At 43.0% G+C, this 14,119-nt stretch overlaps 1 protein-coding gene across 2 annotated transcripts in view; it reads left to right on the top strand.

Annotated features, from left to right (window-relative positions):
- Positions 1-2,553: 2,553 nt before the first annotated feature.
- Positions 2,554-14,119, top strand: part of ZFAT (zinc finger and AT-hook domain containing) — a 286,335-nt gene continuing 274,769 nt past the window's right edge. Inside the window, exons 1-2 of one of the 2 annotated variants that reach the window (XM_023248127.2) lie at positions 2,554-2,935; positions 4,312-4,388. The gene's annotated coding sequence lies outside the window, so the exon portion shown is untranslated. The other variant, XM_045050258.1, reaches the window with a different exon arrangement.

Here is a 14,119-nt window from a genome sequence, read left to right as displayed (position 1 = left end):
AGCAGTTATTAAGAAACTGTGACCTCTTCTTCCCTAGACTTCCTACTTCTCAACTCTGCTCAATAGTTTGTGCTATTGCCAAAGCCTTCTTTCATTGCATGAGTGTGACCGTGTAATTTCTGGTGCATTTTAGAGTAGTCCAAGATTTATTGAGAATTCATAACTTCCCAGAAAGTCTTTGGGTCTGAGTTATAAATATAAACAAGATAAAGTCTTCCCCCAAGAACTTTATGAAATAGGCAGGGAGCCCATTCAGCCATTCAATAGCTAGTTGTTCCGTAGCGTTGTGGTACTAAGGGAGACGCGGGAAATGCGCAGTGGAACTAGACACGATTCCTGCCATTAAAGAGTTTTATGTCTGATGGAGAAGGCGAATAAATCAAGCCTTAAAGCAATGGGTGATAAGTGATATATTAGACATAAGATGCCTTGGGAGCACGGAATAGGAACAGCCAACCCGTATCTAGATGTTCAGAGAAGCTTTCTGTACATGACATGTCCATAAATCACAGAATACAAAGTCTACTAGGAATAGCGTCCAAAGAAAGGTATATACCAACTGCTCTGGAAACGGGACAAGTTCATTCCGACTCAGTGGATCCAGCAAGAGTTTTGGGAAGACACTACATTTTAGTTAGATCTTGGAAGGGCCAAGTGAATTAATTCCTGCAAGCAAAGGAGGAAACATAAGGGCATGTTTGGGGAATGGGGAGGTGTCCTTCACTAAGATCAGGTTTGGGGCTATAAGACACAAGGAGACAGACATACACTTTTCAAAAAGTTACAGTATAGGAAATACAGTCAATAGTATTGTAATAACGTATGGTGACAAACAGCGACTAGATTTATGGTGGTAAGCATTGAGCAATGTACAGAATTGTCCATCACCGTTGTACACATGAAACTAATGCAACATTGTATATCAACTAGACTTCAATCATAAAAATTAAAGTTAAAAAAAGTTAATAGCAAATCGAGTTAAAAAGTACTACGACATTCAAGAAATGCCATGAAGTAGTAAGCGATGAAGAGCTAAGCGAGAGGCAAAGGCTGGAAGCACAGGTTTGATGAACGGTGAGGTCATCAGTGCGTCTGAATCGCAAGGTGCCTGCACAGCCCTGTGGTCACAGGCTCCGTGTGGGCTGGAAAGGCATTCTTGCCTACCGGGACGATGCTGGGTAAATGACGAGGGTTAACGGAGTTAATCTTTCCTCAGCTAGCCAGAAATCGTGAGGGCCTGGAGCTCCTTGCTACCGTGTGCACACTTTAACCAAAACTTCACTTGAAGTGTAGGGGCCCCGAAGGGAACTGAGTAAAGCGCCATTCTGTTGCTAGTTCAGGCGCAAATCAAGAAGCCGAATAACTGGCCTCCAAAAGTTGCACAAAGGCTATCGGCCCTTATGTCCAGAGTTCTAAGCCTCTTAGGGGTGAGAGTGGGGCCGGTGGGGAGTATGAAGGGATCCACAGACAGCAAAGGAGGGTCTTGACAGGTGTTTCTGTATGGTTTTTTTTTCCCCCATTCTCCCTAAGGGAAGGCCATGTAGGACAGAATATTGAACTTGAAGCCTGGGTCTCTGCCACTACCTGACCCTGACACTGAACAGACATTTAATGTTTCAGTCTCTGCATCCCATGTCCCCATTTGTAAACTAAGGTTGTGTGGGTACCATACTAATAGCTAAGTACTTAGGGTTGACCATATGTCAGGTCAGGCGTTTCCTCTCTTTTTAACTTAAGTATAATTGACATACAGTGTTATATTAGCTTCAGGTATATTAACAGTGATGACGCTATGCTCACCATAATTGTACTTAGCATCTGTCACCATATAACATTATTACAACATTGAGGATATCACGACAATATTTACATGTGATGATAATTATAAATGACGATACTGTTTATTCCACTTCTCTCTTTATCCGCACAACCACCACGGTAATTTTACTAACCCAATTTGACTCAGGACATTCAGTTCAGAGTGCTTAAGTAACACGTCCAAGGTCACACAGCAATAGCTGCAGGGCCAGACCGCATTCCGAAAATGCCGGACTCGAACACCACGCGATCCCAGTCCCATAGGGGTTAATCTCCCTCCAAGGCGCCCAGGGTCCCCTTCCCTTGACCACCGGACACCTCCCCCTCCTGCTCCCTGAACTCCGGGGAACGCGCCCCTTCCACCACCGGGCATGCTCAGTGGCTCACGAAGGATCTCCGTTCGGCCTCGGGAAATTTTTCACGCCGCTCGGGCGGCGGAGCCCGCCCCGCCCACGGCTCCTTCTCATTGGATTGGTCAAATTCAGCAAGTAGACGAGGAGGCGCAGATGACCTCCCAACCCCCCCGCCCCAAGCGCCCTGGGCGCGCGCGCTCCGAGCGTGCGTGCGTGCGTGTGAGTGAGCACGTGAGGGCCCGGAACGTGCACAGGGGGAGGGAGCAGGAAACGGGAGGCGAGGGGCGGGGCCGCCGTTGCCATGGCAGTGACGTCAGGCGTCGGAGAGCGAACCCGCCCCAGCCCCACGCGCGCGCGCGCACACAGAGACATGCACACGCGCGCGCACCGCCGCTCTCCCTCAGACACACTGGAGGGAAAGGTCAAACTAAAGGCGAGGGAGCGGGGAGGCCGGAGGGAGCCGCCGCCGCCGCCGCGCGCCATGACGGACGCGGCCGAGGCTGCTTTCTCGCCGCCGACACCGCCGAGCCGCTGCTCTCGCCGCGCCCCCTGCCCCCGCCCCCCGTGCCCCCCTCCCCCCCCCGGCTCTCGCGCGTCCCCGCGCCCCCTCCCCACGGCGCTCCGGGCGCGCGTCGGGCCTGGGGCGCGCTCCGGGCGGGCGCGGGCGCGGGTGCGGGAGGGTGGGGGCCGCGGCGGGCGGGCGGCCGGCCTCCTCGCGCGACCCCCGGTCCCTCCGCCCCGTCCCCTGGGCGAGAGCCCGCCAGGTGAGTGCGGCGGCGGGGGGCAGAGGGCGTCAGGAGAGGACCGGGGAGCGCTCAGCCCCCCGCCTGTCCCCTTCCGGGGACGCTGACAGGCTCTCGGGACCCGGCCTCTGGGGGGCGTCGCAGGGTCAGCCTGACGGGGGGCCTTTTCTGGCGCCCCCGCCCCTCGAGGTCGAGCCCCGGCATGGTAGGGGGCTCCGCGCTGGGGGAGTGCAGCCGCCGGGTAGGAGTTGGCAGGGCGACCCGGGCGTGGGGACAGGCGACGGGAGGCAGGTGGGCCCCTCTCTGGGGCTTGGTAAAGTGCGGGGAGGGGGCGAGGGGCCGGGCAAGGTGCGCGCGGGGGGCCCGCGGGAAGCTTTCCGGACGTGGTCCTCGGGCAGTTGGGAGAAACTCTGCCCTTGGGACGAGGCGCTGTGCTTTTGCCCGGGCCAGCGAAAGTGGCGGATTTTACAGCGAAACTCAGGGAAGCCAGGCAGGACCGGACGGGAGAGGGACCGGGAGGACCCGCCTGGATGGGCACCAGGGATGAAGAAATCCGCCTGTGGGTAGCACTGGGGCATGATGTGTGGACGTTGCCATGCCAATGTTTGGCTGTTTGTTGCTTGTGGTTATTTTAGGACTAAATGATAAAAAAAAAAAAAAAAAAAAAAAAAGTTACTTGGGAGAGAGGGAACTGCTTGGATGGTCATGAGTTCTTCCCTGGGTATGCAGGAAATGGGTAAATCTTTCACATTACCACCCCCCAACGGAATCCGTGCCCAGTGGGCTTTAACAATAATAAATACAAAACGCTGGAGCCCCCGAAACCCGGCAGTGTTTGTCAGCTGAGTTTCAGGTGTCAGGCTCCGTGTTCCGTGGGAGAAAAACAGGAGGACACCGTAGTACTTGATATGCTCAAGCAGTCGCCTTTTTGTAATAAGCTTTGGAGCCCATCAAAGGGGAGTTTAGTTGTAACTGCCAGGGTTAAGTAATCACATTGACCCAGTGCCACCCACCAATCAGGAGCTTCCCTGAGTGTAACTTGGAAGACTGCTACCAGCCCAGGACTGTGCTGATTGTGAATTACCAGTGATTCGGCTGGATTTTTTTTTCCTCTTTAATTTTCCGCTATTACCTTGCATTTACCAGACGTTACAATGAATTACCCAGTTGAACTCCTCTCCACTAAATCGCTTTTAAATTCTCAGGCGCTAGCTCTGACGGGTCTTTTTTTCCCCCCGTGTTTGAAAGTTGTTTGGATATTTCAAATATAATAGCTTCAACTTGATAAGGATTTTTTTGAGTATAAGTCCAGCTTAAACAGATTATACACCAAGCGGGTGACGTGTTTTAAAATTTAAATCTCATCCAAGAAAACTTATGGTTTGTGAACGGCGCAGGTTGTGACAGCTGCCGTCACAGAGGAGATGTCTGAAGGAGTCTTCTGTGAAGGATAAGAGAACACCCAGGACACCTGGTGAGTTTGATATTAACCGGCAGGTCCCCCCCCCCCTTGCAAACTTGCTCCTTACTTGAGCATTTCTAACACGTGGGAGCCACTTCTGTTGATTGTGGATCTTTGGTTATTTGTCATTTTCAGAAAGTTCTGTCGACAGAAAACTCTCCCTTCAAAATTGAGTCGTTGTGGCATGAACCCGAGGCACCAAAGAGTTTCAGTGCGAGATGTAGAGGAGGATCATTCAGTTTGGGATCTTGTTAATTCTTTCTGTGCAGCAATTATTGTACCTGGCTCTGTGCTGTGACACCCTTTAAAGGGCTTGCTCCTATTGGCTGTTGCTGACATATGTCTGTATACAATCCTGTAATGGGCTGTTTGACTGTTACAACCTAAAGCATCATTTCCTGTACTATAGAAATAATTTTTTATTGCCCATCCTTCCTTCTCTCAGTTGAAAGGGAACTGTAGAATTGGGCAGATCAGCACTTACTCAGCATATGCCCCACGTGTGAGTCTCATTGACCTTGGTAGCATCATGGAGGTCATGTGTTCATGGAGATAAACTGTGCTTGAACAGTTTCCACCAAATGATAAAGACACATGGGAAAGAGATTTGAGATATGCATATCTTGATTTTTTTTTAAAGTCGTTTTTATTGGGAATTTATTGTGATCATTGCCAAAAATAATTCATTGATTTCTTTTGGGAGAATACATACTTTTCTATTTTACATTTAAAAAATTACTTCTTTTTTCAACTTTTCTAGTATTGCTTGTATATTCTACCACTGACAAATGTTTTTTGGGGTGACCTTTTTAAAGCTTGGGAACTAGGGAGAAGGGGTGAATTTGGCCTGGGAAAGCAGCTGTGCTCCAAGAAATTTGATATTTACAAGTGTAAGATAACAAATTAAGTAGTGGTTAGTTATGTTATATGAGAATTCTCTATTTTTACAAAAAGAATTCATTAAAAGATGCCTTCAGATAATCCCTTTTATATGGTAATTACCAAACGGGACTTGACTTATAAAAAATCATTTGGCATACAACGATTTAGGGATAGGATTTTGGCGTTATGTAAGATTGATCAGGGTTCTTTGAATTGTCCCTTTCTGAAAAGTGAGGACAAAGTTAATATTTATGGGCTTCTTAAATTCGAGTGTATTGCTTGTTTGTATGCTACCTATTAATGTTTTAACTGAATGGAAAACTTGTCATCTGATTTGTGCTGTGCCATCTAAGGAGCACATTGAAACCTAGTGAAAATGCCAAAATGTTATGGTCAGGTTTGTGTGGAAGTCCATCCAAGGTGGTGTAGTTACTGAAGCATCAAAAGCACCTTGTCATAGGATCCTGTTAGTAGGACGGTGGTCTGGTAGCATAGGCCAACAAGTGGTTATACCCAGACTTCAGCAAAATCAAAATAAATAGATTAGGTCCAAAGTCCACATGCAGTGAAAACCATTACCTTGAATTTTTCTCTAGGTGCAAATTATTCCTCAGAATTAAAGGCTTGATTTTCCTAAGCTGTAATTCTGTTTGGGTCATTTGTGAAAAATTCTATTTTGATAAAAGAACAACTTACGTACGTACTCTGTAAACTTTCCAGGGAGCTTTTTTTTTTTTTTTTTCTTTTTGTTAGTGCAGTTGGATTTGTTTGGAATCACAGGGGATATTGAATGAAGTACTCGGGGAGTTGTCTCTCTGAAATCATTTTGCTTGGGCGATGTAAAAACAAAAAAAGGAATGTGAGTTAATATGAGTGGAACTTGCTTATGGATTAGCTCAGACTTTATGTTGGGATATGGGGTAAAGGAAGGAACTGGGCACAGGCTTTATTAAGGATAACTAATCAAACTTACTTTGCCTTATACTGTTCATGCCTGGCTTCATAAGACTGACACTCCTTCGCGATTTTAGAGAAGTCTTATTTTTAGAGAAGGACTTTAGATAAGAGCTAAGTGTATAGAAGCATTCAAAGTATCAGAGTATTTGAGTGCTTTAATAGTTTTTGTTTTTGTGCATCAGGCAGAAAGCAAGAAATTATTTTCATGCTGAATATGGGTTGAGAGCCCAACTTTGGGATAATGGGCACAGTTTTGTTCCTCTTAACATAATTGAATATTATAAAAATTGAGAGAGCAGCTTGAATGATGCCATTGATTTCTTAGTACAGGCTCTTAGTTCCTCTGTTGAACAAATGAATAAAAATGAGAATTGAAGATGTGATATTAAAGGAAATTTTTTCAATTTTTTTTTTTTTAATTTCAAGATGCTGTCTCAAAGGATTGCTAATTTTTGAGTATGGTGAAGTTAAAAAATATATTTGGATTTATCATTAATGAGGGTATGTAATTAAAAAAAAACTTTTTAAACACATGCAGCAAGTAAGTAGGCTGCTGCAAATTTAAAATATTTGTGCCAAGATCTGTGAGAATAGAGATAATGATCAGAAATTTTAATTGGAATTTAAGGCCAATTTATGTTATCAACTTCATTATTCAACTCAGTGTCACTTGAAAAATATTTTATTTTTCTGTTCCCAGTTTTCTTTTCCTATAAAATGCAATCAGTAGTGCAACATACTTTATGTAAAATTGGGTTTTTAAATATTTGCTAGACTTCTTAAGCATAAAATATTACCTAATGCTAATATGTGTATGTAAATCTATTGTATGGGACTTTTAAAAGTTTTGACTTTATAATCTGCAAAAATTTGGACAAAAATTTTAAAAATAAGAAAGGCCGAGTTCAGAGTTATAGTCACTGATGATGTTGTAAATTGTATTTTCCTCATTTTCCTTGAAGGATTTTCTTTCACTCTTGTTTATATTTTCTAGATGCCAGTCATGCTAGTTTTTAGTGTTTGATCATGGTATCTATACCATCAATAGAAAGTTCACTTGTAAAAACTGCCCTCTGTATCTTCTTCCAGCTGTTCTGAGGTTTGTTTGAATTTCACTTACCGAATGTGCTTTAATCAGAAGTTACTACTAAATAGAAAAGTTACTGCAGTTTTCACAAACTAGAGGAAAATACAAATTTGTCTTAAGATATTTTATAAACATTTTTATGTTACTGCAGGGACAGTTAAACATAGTATGTATAATTTAGTGTTTCTCACTGTTATTAACATTTGTTCTAACTTAGCTTCATTTGATGCATTATTAAAGTCAGTAATAGTAGGTATACAGTCTCATTTAAAAATATCTGTTTGTGGAATGTTTTTCAAAAAAACTTGCCCTTAAATAGGCAAAAAATGAAAATTTCACCCTGAAATCTTCTAATTGAATATATAGGTAAATGTTTAATATCACGCATTGTTTTGATTGTTATCGTACATATGAGGATTTTTTGTGTGTTTCTTTAGGATTACTTTCATGTACTTTTTATTTTTTAAAAAAGCTTTTCTTTGGGGTGACTGGGTGGTTCAGTCGGTTAAGCGCCCGAGTCTTAATTTCAGCTCAGGTCATGATCTCCTGATTCATAGGTATAGAGCCCTGGGTCAGGCCCTGTGCTGCCAGTGTGGAACCTGCTTGGGACTCTCTCCCTCCCTCCCTCTCTCCCTCCCTCCCTCTCTCCCTCCCTCCCTCTCTCCCTCCCTCCCTCCCTCCCTCCCTCCCTCCCTCCCTCCCTCTCTCCCTCCCTCCCTCTCTCCCTCCCTCCCTCACTCCCTCCCTCCCTCCCTCCCTCACTCTCTCCCTCCCTCCCTCTCTCCCTCTCTCTCCTGCCACCCTCTCTCTCTGCCCTTCCCTTGCATGTGTGCGCACTCTCTCTCTCTCTCTCTCAAATAAACAGACATTAAAAAAAACCTTTTCTTTAAAAAAAAGGCATTTTATTCTTAATGACCATTTCAGAGTCCTCAGACTTTTATTTTATTTATTTATTTTTAATTTATTTCATTTTTTAGGGAGAGAGAGATCACAGGCAGGGGAAAGGGACAGAGAGAGAGAGAGAGGGAGGGAGGGAAGGAGGGAGGGAGAGAGAATCCCAAACAGGCTCCACACCCAGTGTGGGGCCTGACATGGGGCTTGATCTCACTACCATGAGATCATGACCTGAGCCAAAATCAAGAGTCGGATGCTTAACTGTCTGAGCTACTCAGGTGCCCCAGGAGTCCTCAGACTTTTATATTTGAAAGAACTGGAAATGAGTAATTTATTAAGCCTTTTCCATAAAATGCATTAATTAATTGGAGCATGTGATGTAGTTTATTTTTACTATAATCAGAGAGTTGTCTTTATCCTAAACAAATTTATAGAATAATAGTTGGCTCTTTGGACAAATTTAGGTAGGGTAGACTGTGCCCAGAAATGATCTTTTGAATGCAAAGTGTTGGACTAAGTTTACAATATCCTATGGAAATGATATTTACCTTATAAAGACATTTATAGTATGCCTGTTTAAGGATGCTTTCTTAAACACGTCTGTAAGTAAATATATTATACGTGTTGTTCACGTGATGTATTGAAGGGTTTAATTTATATCGTATGCTTCTCTCCCCTCTTCCGCCTTTTAATAATTGTCAGTTGTTGGCCTTTAGCCACATACTATGAGGGAACTTTTAATGCATGATTGATTGGCCCAGGGTGGTGGTGGTTTTTTCCTAGTGCCTTGTCTGATGGGGAACAAGGAGATTGTCCTGTAACTCTTAATACATGTTAAATATTGTTGTGAATGTTTGGTTTTAATCAGTCAGTCTGTATAAAGGGGGAAACACTTTAAAAATTCTTGAGACGATATAAGTGGTTCTGTTCCCTGTCGCCCCTCCTCCGGCCCCTAACTCTATTGTGAGGAACAGAGAGGGTAACTGTAAGGAGGCATTGTAGGAGTTCGATGAGGTCTATGAAGGGAATATACTTGTTTTGATACAAAGCATGCTATATTCATCATTGCATACCTTTCCTTCAGGGTGTAACCTGGCTTTTTTATTAGCACTTGTGACTGTGAAGAGTTGAGAAGAGCAAACTGCCAGGAGAAGCATATGGGAATCTTTAATCAGTTTACATAATATTGCTGATGGCTGAGGATAAGCAGTTTCACACTGATGATCATTTTCCGTGATCACAGGTAGAGCTCCAAACTTTATAAGGCGGAGGACAGATGCTCAGGTGAAAAGTGGGGAAGGATTTTCGGATTCGAAGTCATTGTTGAGAAAATTCAAGGTTACCAATCTTGAAAAAAAATTACGTTATATCAATTATAATATTTTCTAACACTGTACCAATTTTGAATATCCTGTGGCCATAAACACCCTAGTGTGTGTCCAAACATAAATCCTAATTTAGGTTAGAAAATTGGTCACTGAAAGTAGAGTTTTGGGGCGCCTGGGTGGCTCAGTCGGTTGAGCGTCTGACTTCAGCTCAGGTCATGACCTCACACTTTGTGGGTTTGAGCCCCACGTCAGGCTCTGTGCTGACAGCTCGGAGCCTGGAACCTGCTTCAGATTCTGTGTCTCCCCCTCTCTCTGTCCCTTCCCTGCTCATGCTCTGTCTCTCTCAAAAATAAATAAATATTAAAATTTTTTTTAAAAAAGTTAGAGTTTAAGTGAAGGATGAAAAAGCTGATAATCTTTATCTTTTTTCTGTATTATGACACTTTGTTGTTAATTAAAAAAATTTTTTTTTATGTTTATTTCTGAGACAGAGACCGAGCACTAGTGGGGGAGGGGCAGAGAGGGAGACACAGAATCCGAAGTAGGCTCCAGGCTCTGAGTTGTCAGCACAGAGCCCCACGTGGGGCTCAAACTCACAAACCCTGAGATCATGACCTGAGGCGAAGTTGGTCGCTCAACCGACCGAGCCACCCAGACGTCCCTGTTGTTAATTTTTTCAGGCCTAGTACCATTCGCTTAGTTTTATGTACGCCTAGCTCTATAATTGAAGAGAAATTATGGGAATGATTCCTTGAGAAGCTAGAACCACATTGAGAGAGGTATGAGGTAAATAGAGCATAATTGTATAGATATACTAATTTTTTTTTCTAAAGCAGTGGTTTTGAAACTATTCTGTAAAAGGTTCTGGAGGAAGTCAAGCAGGTTCATTCCAATTTCAACTAGTGCAGTCTTACTTTGATCAGTTTTAAGTATGGAAGTTTGCATAAGGTTTCTTTTGAGAGCAAGGTTCTGTTTAAAAAGTGTAATATCCATGATTGTTAGCATATTTGATCTTACCACTGTTCTGCTTAAATTATTACAGTGGTTGGGCCTCTTTAATATGGTTTCTAAGACTTTTCTTTATCCAGCGTCAACTTAATTCTTCACCTCTTCTGTCAGTCTTTCTCTCGCTCTCCATATAAACTCTGTATTCTAGTCCTACTTAAATTGCATGATAGTCCCTGAGAAGAAAATGTTCTTTTACAGGTCCATTCCTTTGCACATGGAGCTGCTCTCCTTATCATGCTAGGCAGGACTCTGCTCCCTTGGAACCTTGGTCATAACTCCATAAAAGCATTTATTTCGTTGTTTTTAACTATGGCCCCCTCGAGAACAGAGACCATCTAATTTATCTTTGTATCCATACAACTTGGTGTTCATTAAGTATTCAAATGTCTGTTGGATAATTGCATTTAGAATTTGAGAAGTAGTAGAATTACTTTAATGCACACTCACGTGAATAAAACATCCCAGATCTAGTCCATGCAAAGTATTTTTAACGACATAGTGTCAGGCTAAGTATGTGAAAGGCATCCCATTGCACTTACCATGAAGTATAATAAAGCCAAAAGATACATAGAAAAGATTAGATTGATTAAGTTCTAGTGTCTGAAATGAAGTGTCATACTGGATTCAGTTATCGCATCCTAAAAGTTGGGTGTGAAAGCCTTTTACCCATAAATGTCATACAGTCTTGATTGCCCACGAAACAATTTCTTCATTATGATTTAAGCTAATAGACACAAAAAGACCTCCATGTGTCAAAGTATACAGTGTGTTGACACCCTCTCATAGAGGTTAAAAAACGGGCCCTGGAGCTGCCCTGCCTGAAGTCCTATCCCTTGCCTGCCTGTCAATACTGTGTGATCTTCTGTAAGTTACTTAACCATTCTGTGCCTCCTTTTTCTTCTCTGTAAAACGAGATGTTGATAATACTGCTTTATGTGGCTGTGATGAAGCATATGTGTGAGTTATGTATGTTGAGCACTTAAGAGAATGCCCAACACACAGAAAACCCTCAATAAATGTTAGCTCTAATTAATTTCTAGTGGCTCCTTATTTAAACAAATGAATGTGCATTGTGCATCATTTAAAAATAATTGCTTTACTGTAGGAGTATCTAATTGAAAAGAAAGTTAACATTTTTAGTTATATCTTTAGCCTAGCAACTGTTTGATCTCCTTACTGACTCATTCTCCCATCTCCCAGTGGAATATAGACTGTTTCTGTCAGATGGATCAATGAAGACATGGGAGATTTGAAACGATGTCCTCTTCATTTCTACAGCAGAGCATTTTTGTTCCCATGACCTGTGCAGTTTTTGCTAGTGCCCACAAGAGAGGAGGGAGAGAAACAGCGAGTAGAAGAATCCAGCAGCAAGTTCTTAAACAAGCCTTAACCTGTACCAAATAAGTCGTAAACTTTCATACTCCTTAGTAGAGGAGGGGTGTGCAGCAGCTTTTTTCCTTGTTTACATTTTCCTTTACTATTTTGGCTTGGAAAGATAGATTTGTTTTACAGTGAATTTTTTTTTAATATTTATTTTTGAGAGAGAGAGAGAGAGAGCGTGAACAGGGGAGGAGCAGAGAGAGAGGGAGACACAGAATCCGAAGCAGGCTCCGGGCTCCGAGCTGTCAGCACAGAATCCGACGCAGGGCTCGAACTCACACATGGAAGATCATGACCTGAGCCAAAGTTGGACACTCAACCGACTGAGCCACCCAGGCACCCCAAGATAGATTTGTTTTAAATCTGAAAATACATTTATTCCAGAAAGGTACATACATATTTACTTTAATTAGTCAGTGAGCCTGTTTTTTAAGCTCATTTTTTACATTTACATGCCTGCAGTGAGGGAAATCAGTAGGGTATCATTTGTGTTAGTGCCGGGTACTATGAGATCCCGTTAAATATGCCCATGCAGGATGCAAAGACAATTTTGAAGGAGGAAGAAGTTTGTGTCCCAATATATTTTATAAAGGGGGGTGTTTTTTTTTTGAAAATGTTTATTTATTTTGAGAGAGAGCAGGGGAAGGGCAGAGAGGGAGAGAGAGAATCCCAGGCAGGCCCCATGCTCAGCACAGAGTCCAACGCGGGGCTCGATTTCACAACCGTGAGATCATGACCTGAGCAAAAATTAAGAGTTGGACGCCAAACCAACTGAGCCGCACAGATGCTCCAAGAGTGGTTATTCTCATAACAAATAATATCCAATGTGTCCTTACAGCGTCCTTGACTTTCTGTCTTCCGTACTGTAGCAAGATATAATGGGTAACTTTTTAAAAACCGTCTCACTAAAGGAAGGACTTTAGCAAGCAATTTCGAGTGTTCACTGTGCTGTGAGTAATTTGCAGATGAGGAGCTATGATGTAAAGATAAATCAGGCATCGTGTTTATGTACTGTTTTTATGACCTGCTGGTGAGACCAGAGGGTGAAGAGAAGACTTGGGAATTGAACCCTGCAAACAAGACTGGAAGAGTGCTGGGTTTTGAATAGAGTGAGCAAGCAAAATGAGACAGGAGCAAGGGGGCCGTTTTTAAATGCCAGGGGTGTGCAGCGTGACCGTGTGCTGTGGGAAATTTGAATGCTTGTACAGACTGGTACCCTTCGTGTCATCTTGTAGTTAGGACACTAGTTTAATGTTAGCAAATTTTTGCTGACTTGCCGTTGTAGAAAATTTTAAAATATTTTTTGCCCTTCCCTGAAAATTACAGGAGGCAGGTCACGCTAGGAAAAACAACTTCTAGAAGAAATACGATTTTGACTACACCGATTTCCTCTGTACAAACCAGGACGCTGTTCGTGTTTAATGTTATCTAGCCTTGAAATTTCGTTTCCCTTCGACAGCATGCCTTTCTGTGTTTGTCAGGCCAAACAACTTCTTGTTTTACTTATTATCTCAGTTCTTGTTCCTCATTGTTACTATTAGTATTAATATTATTAGTAGTATTTAATCAGAAAAGAGAAATACTATTTGGGCATTTCAGAAGTCTCAGAAATGCTTGGTTACGTACAGGAGTAAGTTAGGTTTTATGACTTTGCCGGTTGGGTCTTCCCAATAGCACCTCCCCCATGCTGACCTTCACCCTTCATTGACTTAGAAGGTTTCTCATTGTTGGGAGAGAACTCCTCGATCTCCGTCCATTTCCCATCTAACTTTCACTTACTGGTTCTTGGCCATCTAGGGCTATATATGTGAAACTCTTCTTACACACGATAACTCTTTCAAGTGTCTGAAAACAACTATTAAATCCTACTTGAACCATCTTTTTGCCACAATAAGGGAAGAAACCCTGATTCTCAAAAGATACGCACATGACCCGGTTTACAGACCCTTCTCCATCCACATCGCTCTCATGACAAAGTCTGTTCATCAGCATACCTCTTCAGATATGGTGGCCAGAGCTGAACCGACTGCTTCAGATGTGGTCTGACCATGGCTGAATACAATGAAGCTGTTATCTGGATACTGTACTTCTGTTAAAGCAGCCTGAAATTTGCATTACATTTTTTGGCAGCCACATTACCCTTTGATCATATTGAGGTTCTGGTCAGCTAAAACCCTGTCTCCTTCTCATGTGAGCTGCCCTAAGTC

The sequence above is a fragment of the Felis catus genome, chromosome F2, assembly GCF_018350175.1.
Source record: "Felis catus isolate Fca126 chromosome F2, F.catus_Fca126_mat1.0, whole genome shotgun sequence".
In the NCBI taxonomy this organism is placed as follows: domain Eukaryota; kingdom Metazoa; phylum Chordata; class Mammalia; order Carnivora; family Felidae; genus Felis; species Felis catus.
The sequence above is the reverse complement of the archived record's forward strand: the minus strand, read 5'-3'. Positions and strand labels throughout refer to the sequence as shown.